Source organism: Danio aesculapii, chromosome 2, assembly GCF_903798145.1.
Source record: "Danio aesculapii chromosome 2, fDanAes4.1, whole genome shotgun sequence".
Lineage (NCBI taxonomy): Eukaryota > Metazoa > Chordata > Actinopteri > Cypriniformes > Danionidae > Danio > Danio aesculapii.
This window is the reverse complement of record NC_079436.1, coordinates 3,577,576-3,594,805: the sequence shown is the minus strand read 5'-3', so window position 1 is coordinate 3,594,805 and position 17,230 is coordinate 3,577,576. Positions and strand designations below refer to the sequence as shown.

The window sequence follows — 17,230 nt, the reverse complement described above, 5'->3', positions numbered from 1 at the left end:
TTAATGCCCCACCTCTTCCAGTAGTTTCAAGTTTCATGGGCTGTGTTCAAAATGGCATACTTGCTTGGTACTTATTGTCAAGAATACACTGGCTACTAGATTTTTAAGAATAGTGTGTGGGCAGAGTACACTATGCAAAAAAATTGTGCTACAATGCTGTCACATGACATGACCTGCATTGAATATTAATAAAGCACAGCTGCTCATAGTGAGACAGTACCTTACAAATCCATGTGGCAACCACAATATAATCATGTATTTGTATTTATGTATATATAAAGCATTATAGCTGTATGACGCAATGTACAAAATAATACAATTATTCATGAGATCCTACAATGTATTATAAAGAGCATTATAAGATTGCTAATAGATTTAACCTTCTCAACTGTTCTTGTAACATCTGAATTAATTTATTCAAGTAAAATAATATGTAATATGGATTAACCAGATTCACCTTCAAATCTACATTAGGTTAGTACCTTTTCAGTCTGATTTTAGGTTTATGGGGTTCAATCAATACTGCTGCTGATTTGAGATATACTGTCCCTAGCAGATTCTGGAGAGAACCTCTTACTTCCCTCTTCCTAGACACTTTCAGAGACACCTAGTCCTCAAGTGTGTCCTGGGTCATCCTCAGGGTCTTCTCACGGTTGAACGAGCCCAAAAGGTAGATGTCCAGGAGGCAAACTTCTTTCAATGGGGAGGAGCAGCAGCTGTACTCCGGGTTCCTCCTAGGTGACAAAGCTCCTCACTGTATCTCTGACATGTGCCCTGCCATTGTGTGAATGAAGCTTATTTCAGACCCAAAACTCATGGCTCTATGTGAGAGTAACAAAGTTCATGGCCCCCTGGCCATCAGGAAGAAGGAGGCACACAAAACACAAATGTCCAGTCCTGGTCCTCTCTCATTTTCCAGCTGGCCTCCAGTGTTAATTGAGGTAGACTTCGCTCCTCCGGCTCGATGGAGCCACGAACTTCTCTCAGTGGTGAGGGCTCTCCAACAGCATATTCCTCCTCCCTCCTGGGTTTCAGCACCAATGTAGCAAAGCTGATGGCCCTCTGGTCATCGGGAAGAAGGAGTGGAAAAAACAAACTTTAAATAATTTAATCCATAAAAAATATAAATATATTTAATTAATAATAGAATGTATTGGTATTGGTAAAATAAAGATATTAAGATATATAATAAAAAAAATATATATATTATCTTAATAAGAATTTATATAGATTTAGATGCAGTGTGCTCAGACCCTGCTATGACCCACATGGTGCTTTAAATAACTCACCCCAGGTTTTAACTTCGCATGAAGATATAAGCAGCCATGGCACTAACCATGACAATGCTAACCATTAATTTTTAGCTTCTGCAGAATATGCGATTGAGACAAATTCTGTGCGTTCTAATTCATTATAAAACTGTTTCGGCACCAAAGAATATTATTAATGCACTTAGATATTTTGTTTCCAGAACATTTCTTCATAACCCTAAAAACCCTCACTCCGAAAATAGAGGATGTTGAGGACAATCTGAGAATGTTGATCTAAGAATGTTTTTACATCAACATCACGAGAACATTCAGTACTTACCATTTAGTAAATCAGCCACGTTGCTGACAAGTTGGTCATGTTGTGCTAATATCCGCATATTGAAACGCTCAGGTAAGATGACATTGCATTAAATTTACTTGATTTTTCCTCATGTGCTGAACTGAACATAATCAGATTAACTTCTTTTTCTTTGACGGCCACAATGATGGATCAACATGCTGAATTGGGCACACATCAATGTGAAACACCCTGCAAAAACCACCTTAATAAATGTCTTTGAAAAACAAACTGGTGTCATCTAGTAGGTTCGGACAGACATTCACTGGTTTCAAACCTGTTCTCTGTTCTTTTAATAGTGTTTGCTTTATATGTAGGCCTGCTCTGCTGCTATTTGGTATCAGTGTGTTTTGTGCCATCTTTTCAGCTATTTTTCAACAATTAATGCCTCAGTGTACTTCAAATGAAATTGATAAAAGAACTGAAATAACGTCATTTATAACCACATCTGGCCACAACAAAGTTCTTTTTTTAGTTCATTTAGAAACAGCTCACCAAGGAAAATTTGGGGGGGAGTTTGCTTTGTTCCTAAACACCTTTGAGATACTATTGGTCTGTGAAGATTACACAATCGGGTCGGTGTGTTGGACCTCTGCCTTCTTTCACGTGGTTCGAATTCTCGCAGTTCATAGTAATACGGTAGAGAAACATCCAGTTAAACAACACACTGGAGGGTCGGGTAGCAGAGCTGGTACAGATATATCAACACAATCTCACGGCAATTCGAAACTTTTTGATTTAGTGGCTAATTCGTATGAATTCGTAAGATCTAATTCGTACAATTTAGTACGACTTGCTCATCCCCCAATGACGGTTGGGTTTAGGGGTGGGGTTAGGTGCCACGCCTCCTTTTTAAAATCGTACAATTTCGGTCAACTTAACTCGTACGAATTCATACGAATTAGCCATCAAACTGACAAAACATAAAATACTTAGGTTTTCTCGTGGGATCAGGCTGGATATATCTGTACCTGTACCATCGCTTGCGGAAAGACTTGAAAGGTTTCACAGACCAGACGAGAAGCACAACTGCGTCGTGCCACATCTGATAAAGTTGTCTGATGATTTGGTCAAGCTCATGTCATTTGAATATCATGTCAAAGAAGATTATGTCATTTGTTTATGTCCTGTATGTGTAATTTAACAACACCATCTCATTTGATATGAGTTCCTCCATATGATACAAGCACTGTGTATGTCTTTCGCGTGTGTACAGGTATCTGAAGCTGATCAATAACTTTCTTTGCTTCTGGCGTCACGGTGGCTCAGTGGTTAGCACAATCGCCTCACAGCAAGAAGGTCGGTTTGAGCCCCGGTTGGGTCAGTTGGAATTTCTGTGTGGAGTTTGCATGTTCTCCCTGTGTTGGCGTGGGTTTCCGCCAGGTGCTCCGCTTTCTCCCACAGTTCAAACAAATGCGCTATAGGTGAATTGAAAAGGCTAATTTGGCAGTAGTGTATGAATTTCAATGCAAGAGTGTATGGGTATGTCGGCGCCAGTGGTGTAGTGGTTAGTGCGTCGACACATGCACTCCGGCACTCATGGCGACCTAAGTTCAATTCCGACTTGCAGTCCTATGCTGATCCTTCCCCTCTCTCTGCTCCCCATGCTTTCCTGTCAATACTCTCTTCTGTCCTCTCAAACAAAGGTGAAAACCCCTAAAAAATTATGTGTGTATGGATATTTCCCAGGTTGGGGGTGTTCGGGGGTGAGATATCTGAATAACACTGTTGAAAAAAAGGGTTAATAACTATACTGTGGAGTTAATTGTACTATGGACCGGGTTTCAGGCGGCCGCTGTGATCTGATACTATACCAATGTTAGTGACCTGGGGGTGTTACAGACTGTACCAAAAGATGAGGGTTAAATTACAGGAGTTTTCCAGGAGAAATAACAAAACAGGAGGGTGGCAGAAGATGGGTCTGAAATAAGGCAGGCTCCTGAGAAAAAACGGGAGTGTTGGCAGGTACAATATGGTTTGTGCTGTTCTGTTGAACTCAAAAAATGACCTGTGAAAGAAGAGCGAGGATTAGAGATAACAGTCGCAGTCGTTAGTCATCTGATTCAAGTGTTTAAGTGTCTAATAGAGCCACACATGATAGCTGATAAAGTCTGTCTAGTCCCTATATAGAGCAGATATAATGGAGACGAGGTTCACGAGGATGTCTGTTGATGAATAAAAGTCAGAAAAAGTCTATTCTGTTCTATTAGTTCATTTCCTTTGGTTTAGTCCCTTATTTATCAGGGGTCCTTACAGCAGAATGAACCGTCAACTATTCCAGCAAATGTTTTACAGCGGATGTGCGGGGTGCCGCAATCCAGCTTGGGAAACACCCATTCATCACTCAAACACACACACTCATACACTACAGACAATTTTGTTTACCCAATTTACCTATAGCCCATGGGTTTGGACTGTGGGGGAAACCAGAGCACCCAGAGGAAACCCACGCCACAGAAATGCCCACGTTCCCAGTCGGGACTTGAGCCAGTGACCTTCTTGCTGTGAGACGACAGTGCTAACCACTAAAACTATCATGCCGCCCAATAATAATAATAGTAATATAATAATAATAATAGCAAAATGCTCCTTTTTGCCACCATTTTACGTGTCATTAAAGTCTTGGGACATGAACGCAACCACACTTGCCACAATTGTTAGTCTTAACATCTTTCCATTTTGAGGTTTGTTTATTCACAGCGAGTTTGAAATAAAGTGCTATGACAAATGTACAGTACACAATTGCATCTGTCAATTTGTTTATGGTAATGGGATTTGACAAATTAATCTGCAACTTCGTATTCAAAACATGGGGGATTTGACTGTTGTCTGTGTGCAAATCGAGGGATTCAGCATGTCACATTAGAGCTGTGAATGTAAATTTCAACTTACAAATACAAATATTAGAGACAAGTTCTCACATTTGCAAGCTTTTGAGTTTTGCCTCTGATTTTCCTTCCTTCATTCATTCAGCTTAGACCCTTATTTATCAGGGGTTGCCACAGCGGAATGAACTACCAAGTATTCCAGCATATGTTTTAAGCAGTCGATGCCCTTCCAGCCCCAACCCAGGTATGGGAAACACCCATACGTTCTCCCATTTACACCCAAACTTGAATTAGCAATCTTCTTGCAGTGAGTCGACATTGCTTACCACTGCCACCATCTCCTTCCCAATGCCTTTGTACATATCTTTTAAAACCACATTTCGTATGTGAAAACTTGTGGTTGTGACAGAGCAAGATTAATTGCTTACAAACTGTTCTTTCACACCCAAACAAGGAATGATTGATCCATGTCAGTAAATGAAAGGCACTAACCACAGCAACTTCTGTAACCCAAACAGACCTGACTTCAACTCAAGCAGTGGGAAGTAATAAGAAATGTGCAATGTTTGAAAACAACTCCACCAGAAAGAATCGAAGGGTTCTAGGAGAAACTGGAAACTGGGATGGTTTTTAAGGGGTGGGTTACTTTAATATTAGTTCAAGAAAGCGAGATATTGGAGTTGGGATTTGGTTTGATTTTGGTGCCAACATCATGTAATTTCTGCTGTGAGGCACTGTGAGTTGCTTCAAGGCAACAGCATTTAAAGGGACAGGTGGAGGAGTTATAAAAAGAGAGTTTCGTGATTTTGAGTTGGGAGGGATGAGATTTGTGCAATTCTAAAGAGTTTGTGTAGCTTGCATCGGTACTGGAGACAGTTTCATGCTGCCAATTGCAAAAGGAGCTGGAAGCAACTGAAAATAAAAGAATTATTAGCAACATCTGAATAACATTGAGATTGATGAGACATTGTCAGTGGTGTAATGTAAGAAATTACAAATACTCAAATGACTGTAATTGAGTAGTTTTTCTCTAAAATTGTTATTTACTAAGTTTTATAAATGTGTACTTTTTCTTTCCCTTGAGTACATTTTTAGTGCTGTATCGGTACTTTTACTCCACTACTTTCCTTCAATCTGCAGTCACTACTTTATTTATTCTTGTCTATGGGGATTAGAAAAATCAGTCCTGTGATTCCTGTCCAATCAAATCACACAGAGAAGGTAAATGGCGTCATAATGAACTACCTCACGACATGGGCGATTTATAAATGCAGCAGACTGTGTGAAAGCATTAAAAGTGTCCAAGAAGATGTCCAAAATCTTTACACGCATTGACCCAGAGACTGATTAGATGCCTGTCACTAATGAAAGATGACAGATGTTTACTGTATGAAGACCAAAATGGCCTTAAGCACCCAGCGGGCACGAGACGTCAACATGACGTCAGACTGATGTTGTACCTTAACATTGTAGGGACGGTGCATTTTGTTTGAAAGTGAGGTTTGATGTCAGAACTCACCGTCAGGCCAACATAAATGTCCAACGTCCAACGTAAAATCAACTAAATATCAACGTCTAATGATGTTACAGCTTGACGTTGTGTGAACGTTAACAATATGACGTCTTTAAGACGTTGGATTTTGGTTGCCATACCCGATGAATAAATATCAGTGTTTGACGTCAATGTGACGTTGGTTTAAGATTTTGGCTTGATGTTGGAATTTGGTCACTTTCCAACACAACCTAAAATCAACCAAACATCAGCATCATTTGACATCGTTATTGGACATAACATTGTCCTTAGACACTGGCTAGACTTGAATTTTGGTCACCTGTCATCACAACCTAAATCTAACGTCTTATGACGTTGTGTGCCTGCTGGGCATTAACTAAATGCACTACAGAATGTTCCGTTTACACACATCCACAAATGACATGTAAATGCATCAGCTTTTTACAGTGTAATACTCACTACTCTTGAGTACTTTTGACAGGTCTACATTTTACTCATACTTTAATATTTACAACAGATACTTTTACTCTACTTGCACTACATTTAAAGGAAAGTAATGGTCCTTTTACTTAAGTATGATTTTTCAGTACTCTTTCCACCTTCCTGCAAAGTTTACCTGCAACCTTGATCAAATACACCTGTCTTTAATAACCAAGTGCTTCTTAAGATCCTTCTTCACAGAGGTCAAACTCCTGTTCCTGGATTGCTGCAGACCTCCGGGAGTTGCTGCCGGAAGGTAGCTCTCCAGGAACAGGGTTGAGCACCCCTGTTTTAGCTGAAGTTTATTCTGTCGCTTGCATGGCTAGTGGAGCAGCATTGTACTAGAGTCACCTATTGCAAATGGAGGGCACTGAAAAAAATATTAGTAGTACAGGAGTTAGAGAAATTGATTTGAGTTTTAAGAGGAGGTAGCCTTGTGCTTTGTAGCTGTAGTCCATATTAAGGTGGTTTCTAATACTCAGATGAAAATTCTGAAGAACATATATAGATTGCGTTCTTACCACTGGTAAGATATGTAGGGAGAACTAGGGCTGGGCGATTTGGCCTGAAATCAAAATCTCTAATTGAACGTTTTAACTCAATTATGATTAATGAATGATTATTTTATTTATTTATTTCCTTCATAGTTCACAGACAAGTTTTGTACAGTAAATATGCTCACTTATTACAAGTGAGAGTTGTTTGAACGAAGAGTGCATTACTTGATTTTAAAACAATTGAAGGAAACACACGCTATACTATCTATGACTAGTTATTGAGCATCAACATTGAACAACTGAAGTTAAAACACATTGCCTAAAACCCAACAGTCACTTTTTTTCTTATAAAAATAAAATAAATAACTGCACTTTTGTAAACAAAATAAATTATTTTCATTAACTCCACATAGAAAACAAGCAGTATCTCTTCTAAATAAAGAACTATTGTATACCTGTAAATAATATTATAAACAGTACATTTCTTGCATCTTCTGTAAACTAATATTTTCATGTAAATAATAATTGTAATGTAATGGAAAACATGCCGTCTCAAGACATCTTTGGCGCAGCTTCCAATCATCGACAATATAGTGCAAAGTAAGGCTCAAGTTTAGGTCTATCGTCCTACTTGACCAAAGATCAGATGTATAAAGCAGTTACTAAGAGGTGCACGTCAAGGGGTCAGTGACTGCGTGAAGGCTGCGCCGGACCATACGCGTGCGCTTGACGTAGAAGTACAAACAGAGCGGAGTCACTAGACTCCACACACGGTAGGGAAAGTAACAATAAAAATTTTACCTGGAAAATTTTGATTGATTATAGATTCTGGATGTCGATATCGATTACTTTTCAATTATTCACTCAGCCCTAGTGAGAACCACAATGAAAGGTTGAGCTGAAGCAGGGGATGTTGGGGCTTTGTAGTGGTGAGATCAGGGGTGCAGGCTTGGCCCTAGCTCACTGTAACCTGTTGCTTGAGGAGGCCTGGATAAATAATGGAGGTGTGAAGCTGGTGTGTCCCTCACACACCTCAACTTCCCACATAGTAAAATCTCTCTGGCCCAGATCTGGCCCACACAATCAGCTTTTGCTTGGCCCACATGCCGCAGTGAATTACGGGACATGATTGGACCAAGTCTGACTTCTATACAAAGGCCAATCATGGACCATATCTGGGCCAAGTCTGAGCAAAATTAATAAACCATATCTGGGCCTGAACTGGGCCAGATATGTTGATGTGTCATGACTGCAATGAATTTAATAAACCCATGAAGCATTTTGCTTTATGGCCGTGTTTTTTCTCGAAGTGACCCAATTGGTAGAATTTTTTCTCTACTCAAAAATAATTGTAATGTATTTTAAAAGTAGGATAGGCCAAACTTACGTGGCCCACATATACATTTTTAACATCTGGGCCAACAAGTACATTTGATCTAGGCCAAATACTACATTTGATCTGGCCCAAGTCTCATGTGCTGCCTTAAAGATGGTGCCACCTCTGCCAAACCCGGGCCACGCTAGGCCCACATGCTGTATGTCAGTGCCAGATAAATGCCTGCTGTGCCAGCTTTAAGCCAAAGCTGAGCCAGAAGTCTTTGCTACCTGGGTTGTTTTACAGTTGAACTATTAAACAAATGCTTAAACATTTTTAGCTGATTATTTCTGATTATTAACTTAGAATTACACAATCAATGCTGTTTAAGGAGCCTCGTGGCACTGAAGATTTTCATACCAAGCTTTCACATTACGTTTTTTCTGGCTGGCTTTAAAAACATTCCATTTAGGAACATTACTAAATGTTCTGAGAACATTCCCTGCCAGCTGGATGGTATGTGTGTTCTGGGCCTGTGTGTAAGGAAACAACTATCTGTATCATCAGGTAAAAATGGTCTTTTACTCATTTCAAAACTAGGACTGAAAAACAAAGCAGCACTTACCATTTAGTAAATCGATCATGTTGATGAATTTTTTCTCTCTTCTCTCCAGGTGGGGCATTTTGTTGTGCAAATATTTGAATATTTAAATAGTTTCAACCAAAGAATGTCAAATGTGTATTTTTACCTATTTAAATCCAGTGAACACATGTGTTGCTCCACAATATGTTATACTGCCACCCTGTGGGGGCATGTTGTTTTGTTTTGTTTTCTCTCTTTTTCTACCATATAACACACCTGGCGCTAACTGACTCAGGCTGGTTGGTGCACGCAGCAATGGAAGACTCTCAGTGTGTTCCAAACAGGATATTTTACCCTCTGAAGGGCACTTCAGAGTGAAATAGTTACGACAGCCATATTGAAGTTTCATTCCAAACCGAAGTGTTCAAAACTGGCCGCTTTGAAGGGCCCTTTGGAATGAAGGATTTTGAACTGATGGACACTTCGGCAAATTATCCTTCGAGCAGGGAATCTGTTTGGTGTCACACGCTGCACTCAATTCATAATGGCTCATCCCTACTCTCTAATCCAGTGTTTCCCAACCCTTTTCCTGGAGGCACACCAACAGTACATATTTTGGATGTCTCCCTTACCTGACTAATTAACTTATGTTCTAATTAGGTGATTCAGGTGTGTTTGATTAGGGAGACATTAAAAATGTGTACTGTTGGTGTGCCTTCAGGAACAGGGTTGGAAAACACTGCTCTAATCCATAGGTCTCAAACTCGATTGCTGGAAGGCCACAGCTCTGCACAGTTTTGTTCCAACTCTAATCAAACACAGCTGATCCCAATAATCCAGGTGTTTAATCAAAGACTATTATAGACTATTAATCAGCAGGTGTGAGTTGAAGGTGGTTAAAGCTAAACTATGCAGAGCTGCGGCCCTCCAGGAATTGAGTTTAAGACCATTGCTTTAATTACTTCAGAGGGACCCTCAGAAGGAATTAAGTCTAGGAGTGAGCCTTTTGAAAAGGAGTCCACCCCCTGGCTGCATTCCAGTGCAATGTTTTGTGCCCTACACTCACTAACTTTCCTCTTGTTCACATGGACGTACGTCATCGATTTAGTCACACAAGCGTCGCTGCTAGAATTGAGGGTATGTCCATGTAATCTTCCCTTTTTTGCATTCCCTGAGGGAACAAGTTTGTGTCTGAAAGTGGACTGGAATGCAGCCAAAGAGAGATTGTGCCATACACTTACTCTAATGCCTTATAGAAAGACCCTCCAAGGTAATTAGGGTATGAGCCCTTCAGAATGTAATCCACCCCCTGACTGCATTCCAGTCCAACCTCCTTCTGTTCTGTTCACGCAGACATATATCATTAATTATGTCACACAAGTGTCTCTGTCAAAATCAAGGTATTGAGGGTGGTACAGTAAGTCCATGTAAACTTCCCTCGTTCGCTCGATGAAGTAGAACATACTTTAAAATGGCTGCGGGGATTTCCCGAGGGAACAAGAGAAGGGAAGTTTGTGAGTTTGTGTCTGAAAGTGGACTGGAACTTAGCCAAAGAGAGACTGTGCCAAACACTACTGGTTTAGGCGGCTTACATTGTCTTCTCTTGCCCCAGACAAGTTATTGTGTGAAACTTTAAGGTTTCTTCAGAATCCTAGGATAATTTATTGTTAGTGGACAATTTAATCTTTTGATCAGTGATTGAATATTATTTATTTTCTGCTTGTTCTTTGGCATAGCTTGCCCTATTCATAATTGGTCACGCTTTACTTTCATGGTCCATTTATTGAATTTAAGTTACATTGCATCTATATGCCAACTAATTCTCATTAGATTATAAATAGACAGTTAGGTTGGGATTAGGGTCAGTGTAAACTGACATGTACATGCAAAGTTTCTTATAGTCAGTTAAATGTCTGTTGAAGGAGCAGTATCAACAAATATTAAGCAGACGGTCTACTAATACTCAAATGGACCATCAAAATAAAGTGTTACCGCAGACATGAACCGCAGTCTATCAGTCCACCTTATTTGTTGCATACATACTTATAAGTTTCTGATCAGGGTTTTCTGTTGTGAAGTATGCTGGTTTATTCCACTAGGTGGTGCCCTGTATTTGTGTATGCTGTTAAGAACAGCACAGAAGCAAAGAAGAATAACAAACACTCAACCTTAGTGAACAGCTTTGTGTCCATGGCTGTATCTGAAATCGACTCTTAAATAGTGTATTATTTGTAGGAGCAGCCATTTGTAGAGATGTCCGAATCCATAGTGAACCTCATGAAGTGCACTCAATCAATCCCACAATGCTTAGCAACAACAAGTGAACAACCCAAAACACAAACAAAATGTTATACCATCCGGTGGACTGAGTGCTCCAATTCCTTCACTCCTTTTTCTTCATTCTTTCAAGTGGACTAATGTAGGGAGGAGTGAGAGTATGGGGCAATATTAACTTGTACAAAGACTTTCTAGCAATTACACTGGAAACTACTCTCAAAAAAATCACTTTTTTTCTGTGTTTGTTCAAACTACTTATTCAAAATTAGTTGAAACAACACAAATTTTGCTTTTGGCACAACCTAATTGTTTTATGTTGAATTCACTTAAATTTTCACGACGATTAACTTAATCGATTTGTGTTAGGACACCATGAAAGAATTGTGTTGAACCCAGCAATTTTACAGGGTATGTCACTGCATAGTTGTTTATTCTGGTCACAAGATGGAGCCAAAAGGTACTAAAACACACCAGATTAAAAACAAAGAAGAGGGTGATTGAGAAAGACTTACCTGCCATTCTGGAAAAATCTGCTTGAATAGATTAAGGGTGCATGTTCAATACTCCATGTTCTGCTCTTTATATCAAATGCCTTGCTTGACTCAGCAGTCAGATAACATCTCCCAAAGACAACAGACTCAAGGGATAAGTTTGAACCTTTACTGTTGGTTGTGGATTAACGTAAAACTGCAAAACATCCAAAATACAGAATGTTAAGTCTGCAAAATCAATAATATGTACATTCACAAGCACGATCAGGGCTCTTTACGAAATAAATCGCTGGCTGCACGCTTTACTAATCCATATATGTAGAACAATTGACCAAATAAAGAACAAAGTTAACATCCAGCATGTAAGATGACATGGGTATAGAGCAGGCATGTCCAAACTCGGTCCTGGAGGGCCGGTGTCAAGTTTAGTTCCAACCCCAATCAGACTCACCTGGGCTAGCTAATCAACCTCTCAAGCTGTGGTCACACTTGACATTTCTTCCCATAGACTTCCATTCATACGCACGCGAATGCGTCAGACCGGAAACGCAGGGTCATGCGTCAAGTTTCGCATGTTGCTGCGGTGTAAAGTTCAAGCTTGGTGAACTCTAACCTGCGAAATCGCATCACTTGACTGCGTGAGATCAATCGAGGATCAAAACAGGACCTCTCTGGACAAAAATTTAAAACATTGAGCAATCGCTCACTTTATTAATGTCTAATCATCTTGTTTAATCCCACCCCTTTTCACAGCGCCGCACGACAGAATTTCGCACACACAAAGCCCGGTGTGACCGTAGCTTTACTAGGCTTTCTAGAAACATCCTGCAGGTGGGTTAAAGCAAGTTGGAGCTAAAATCTGCAAGACACCGGCCCTCAAGGACCGAGTTTAGACACCCCTGGTTTAGTGTACGTATAAGTAAACATAAATAAAATTATAATATATATTGAATGTGCCTTCAACACAACTTATGGCCTGTTTACACTATGTGGTGCGGTACGGTTCAGTTCGGTACGCTTTTATGGCCGTTTCCACTGTCAAAAGGTACCTAAAAGCAAACCGTACCATACCACTTTTTGGTAACTCTTTACAAAAGGTACCAAGCAGGCCTAAAGAGATAAGGCGGAGCTAGACGAGCAGCTAAACGCTATTGGTTTACAAAGAAATATAAAACGTATAATTAAAATATGTCCTAACCCTTTAATAGTCCATGTAATAACCCTGGTCATATTGTACATAGTCATAAAACAGAAAAAAAGGGAAAACTAAAAAAGATGTAACTTTAAGACCGCATCACATGTACAGTATAAGACAGACGAGAGAGATTTTAGTATTTTGGAACACAAAACATTACATAATAAACCCAAACTCCCCCTGAATCTCTAGCCTTGTCTACAAATCACGAGGCACACACCAAGAGACAACATTTAGGTTACTGTATCCGACTGGCACCGAGTATATCTCTAAGGCCTATTCAGTTGTGTTTGTAATCAGCTGTGTGTTTACATTCAGACCCTACATTAGAGTTTCAGTGTTGTTAGTAACTTTGAGTGGTTTATTCCGGCAACTTTATACAGTTTACTTGAGTAAGATTTCCTTCAGTAATGCAGAATGAAGGTCCTTCGGTCTGGAGGAAATGAGATACACACTCTCTTAGGCCCTCCACCCACTATACGGAAAGGCTTACTAATAAGGCATTGCGTTATGACTTCTTATAGTGTTTTGGAAAATACACTACATAACTTGGCTTAGTCATAAAGACACCAAATTCTCTATATTCTCTGTCTAATCCCTGATTTAACACCACTTGACCCTATATAACACTGGTATACAACATTAAATCATCTAGGACAGCCCATCCTGGGGTCGAGAGGTAAGGTTTGATGGAGAGTTCAAAATTTATAATGGTTATTTTGCTCGTCCACATTGTTATTCCTTAGGTGAACAATTAATCTGTGAAGGGTAATGCACTGAAAATTCAGACCTTTTGTTTGTGCGTTTCGAGTGGTGGTCCTACTGTGTTGATGTCAGTTTTTACGGCTTCTACAACGATGATATTTTTAACAATACACCTTACAGTTAGTTTACTATGAGGGAGTGATGCGCAAAAAATAAAGCCCCGCTCCCTACTCAGATTCATACCATGAGTCTTTTTTTGTTTGCAAATTCATTTTCAAAAAGTTTCCCTTTGCGATTTTTGGAGATTTACATTTATTTATTTTTGCTCAATACTTTATTTTTTTTGTTAGCAAACTTCCTTTATTTTGCAAGTATTTAAGGCCCTAGATTGACTCCATAGATCTGCATCATGTCTGCCCGGTGACTTTAGCTTCGTTGCTAAATGACTAACATGGATTTTATAGAGAGAGTAGCTGTCCTTATGTGCTTTAGGAAGGCTAAAAAACAGTGTTAATTCATTAGGCGCTGTGTCTGAGTCCACCAGATCCTTTCAGAGGTGCACTCATCAACTCCTCCAGAAACTGTACCTGGATGATGGAGGCTTTCAGCGGTGCTTCAGACTGAGCCATGAGCTGTTGTCTGGTGTTGACAAGAGGATTTCCCCTCGGGACACCAACAACAGGTGCTACGTCATAATCACACCCCTACAAGAGAAAGATCCTGATTGGAAAGCATGGCGCGAATGTCTGCTGAAGTTCAGATTTTCTAACTCGAGCAATTCGTGTGTAAAATGCTCAACTCCATTTGCGCTAAACGCACTGCAGGATGTCTATTCCTGTGTTTGCATTGACTTAACATGTAAATAACTCACACTTGACGCTTCATCAGCGTCTGGTGTGAACGCAGCATCACACTTTGAGTTTGAGCATGTGAAATTCTGTCAGATGCCATTACAAAAAGAGACGGGATAAATCAAGATCATGGGACACAAATAAAACAAAAGATTCTACAAAAGCCCCATATTTGACCTTTGTTTTGATTTTCCCTTGATCTCACATAGTCATGTGACACGAAACTGCAGATCAGATTTTACCTTTAGAAGATTTGCTTGCATGGTAATAAAAATATGACTTGATGCACACAGTATGCTCATATTGGGATGATGACAAAATTACATACACTGTAGGCATATCCTAGCAGAAATAAAATAGCAAACATATACTTTGGATTTAAAGATAAAATACTCCTCCTAGGTCCTTGTTGTTTTCTATTGTATCCCTTAATTGTTTTTTTTTTTTATCTTAAATACGTTAGTTAGGGTATGTTTCAGTAAAATTTCCTTCTTGTACACATTTCTGAGGTGTACAGATCACCTATTGAACCACTGACTTAACCCTTCCTGAATCCAACCAATAGTTTTTTCCTAAAGCAACCCTGCTCAAAAATCCAGCTTAAACCAGCCTAGGCTGGTTGGCTGGTTTAAGCTGGTTGACCAGACTAGTTTTAGAGGGGTTTTGGCCATTTCCAGGCTGGTTTTGCAGCTATTTCCAGCCTGGTCTTAGCTGGTCAGGCTGGAAAATGACCAGCTAAATCCAACTAAAACCAGCCTGGTTTAGCTGGACATATCTGGTTTAGGCTAGGCTCCCAGCCTGACTAGGCTGGTCAAGCTGGTTTTAGCTGGTCGTCTCCCAGCCTGACCAGCTAAGACCAGCCTGGAAGTGGCCAAAACCCCTCTAAAACCAGCCTGGTCAACCAGCTAAAACCAGCCAACCAGCCTAGGCTGGATTAGGCTGTTTTTTTCAGTAGGGAAATGTGAGAATTTTGGACTGCCGCCACATGGTTTTACCTTGTATTTATCTGTTTTGTTAACCTGAGCGCTCTGCATCAACACCCTACAAAATGTGCAACAGAGGCAAACTTGCCATGCCAGAAAAGTTGCCTATATGGAGATAAATACCTAATAAGAACATATTCCAGCCTTTAAGTATGTTTTTGTGGTTACAGAAAAATGTAAGCTGAAACATGTGAACCCAGTGAGCCTGTGTTGCAGCATAATGTAGCAGAGCTAGTTTTAAATGGCTCATGTAAACAGTACTGATTTTGTTTAGTTTGCATGGAAGGCATTTGGCAATAGGCAACGAATCAATGTAAACCTTTATTGCACAGTCAAGGCTATGTCTAACTACTGCAACAAGCTCTCTCTTATCTCAGTGATAAGACTAACCTTGATCCTTTCCCTTCTACATCACAACATTATCTGCAAAGTCTGAGGTAGAAACTAGACACCTATATGCACACAGGTTAATCCCTGCTTTGTGCTTAATTAAATTTTTTATTAATAATAAATCAGTGTTATGATTAGCTCATATATATTTTTAGAATTGTAGTCTAACTTTCTATATATGTTGCAAAATATAGTATGAAAAATAGCACCCTAGTGAATACCATTGTATTTTTTACTATAGTAAAGTGTATTATACTGTACATTCACTGGCCACTTTATTAGGTACACCTTACTACCTGCCTTCAGAACTGGCTTGATCCTTTGTGGCATAGATTCACTCCATATTGACATGATAGCATCAGCTGCAGATTTGTCGGCTGAACATCCATGATGTGAATCTTCTCTTCCACTACATCCCAAAGTTGCTCTATATGATTGAGCTCTGGTAACTGTAGAGGCCATTTGACTACAGTGAACTCATTGTCATGTTCAAGAAAGCAGACTGAGATGATTCGTGCTTTATGACATGGTGTGTTATCCTGCTGGAAGTAGCCATCAGAAGATGAGTGCACTGTGGTCATAAAGGGATGGACATGGTCAGCAACAATACTCAGGTAGGCTGTGGCATTGACATGATGCTCAATTGGTACTAATGGGCCCAAAGTGTGCCAAGAAAATATCCCCCACACCATTACACCACCACCACCAGCCTGAACCTTTGATACAAGGCAGGATGGATCCATGCTTTCATGTTGTTGATGCCTAATTCTGACTCTACCATCCGAATGTCAGCAGAAATCGAGACTCATCAGACCAGGCAACGTTTCTCCAATCTTCTATTGTCCAGTTTTGGTGAGCCTGTGTGAATTGTAGCCTCAGTTTCCTGTTCTTAGCTGACAGGAGTGGCACCCGGTGTGGTCTTCTGCTGCTGTAGCCCATCCGCCTCAAGGTTGGACGTGTTGCGTGTTCAGAGATGCTCTTCTGCAGACCTTGGTTGTAACGAGTGGTTATTTGAGTTACTGTTGCCTTTCTATCAGCTGGAATCAGTCTGGCCATTCTCCTCTGACCTCTGGCATCAACAAGACATTTGTGTCCACAGAACTGACGCTCAATGGATATTTTCTCTTTTTCAGATCATTCTCTGTAAACCCTAGAGAAGGTTGTGCGTGAAAATCCCAGTAGATCATCAGTTTCTAAAATACTCAGATAAGCTTGTCTGGCACCAACAACGGTGTCATGTTCAAAGTCATTTAAATCCACTTTCTTCCCCATTCTGATGCTCGCTTTGAACTGCAGTAGATCGTCGTGACCATGTCTACACGCCTAAATGCATTGAGTTGCTGCCATGTGATTGGCTGATTAGAAATTTGCGTTAATGAGCAGTTGGACAGGTGTACCTAATAAAGTGGCCGGTGAGTGTACATGTAATATTATTATTACATCACTACAGCATACTGCAGTATTAACAATAGTGAACTGATAAACTATAATAAATGATATACGTTAGTCTTTAC

At 40.0% G+C, this 17,230-nt stretch overlaps 1 long non-coding RNA gene across 1 annotated transcript; it reads right to left on the bottom strand.

Moving 5' to 3' along the window:
* Positions 1-517: 517 nt before the first annotated feature.
* LOC130235173 (uncharacterized) lies at positions 518-14,427 on the bottom strand. The gene is made up of 3 exons (XR_008838372.1): positions 14,080-14,427; positions 11,614-11,788; positions 518-1,062 (listed from the first exon to the last, which is right to left on the bottom strand). It is a non-coding gene; the product is annotated as an uncharacterized LOC130235173 (long non-coding RNA).
* Positions 14,428-17,230: the final 2,803 nt, after the last annotated feature.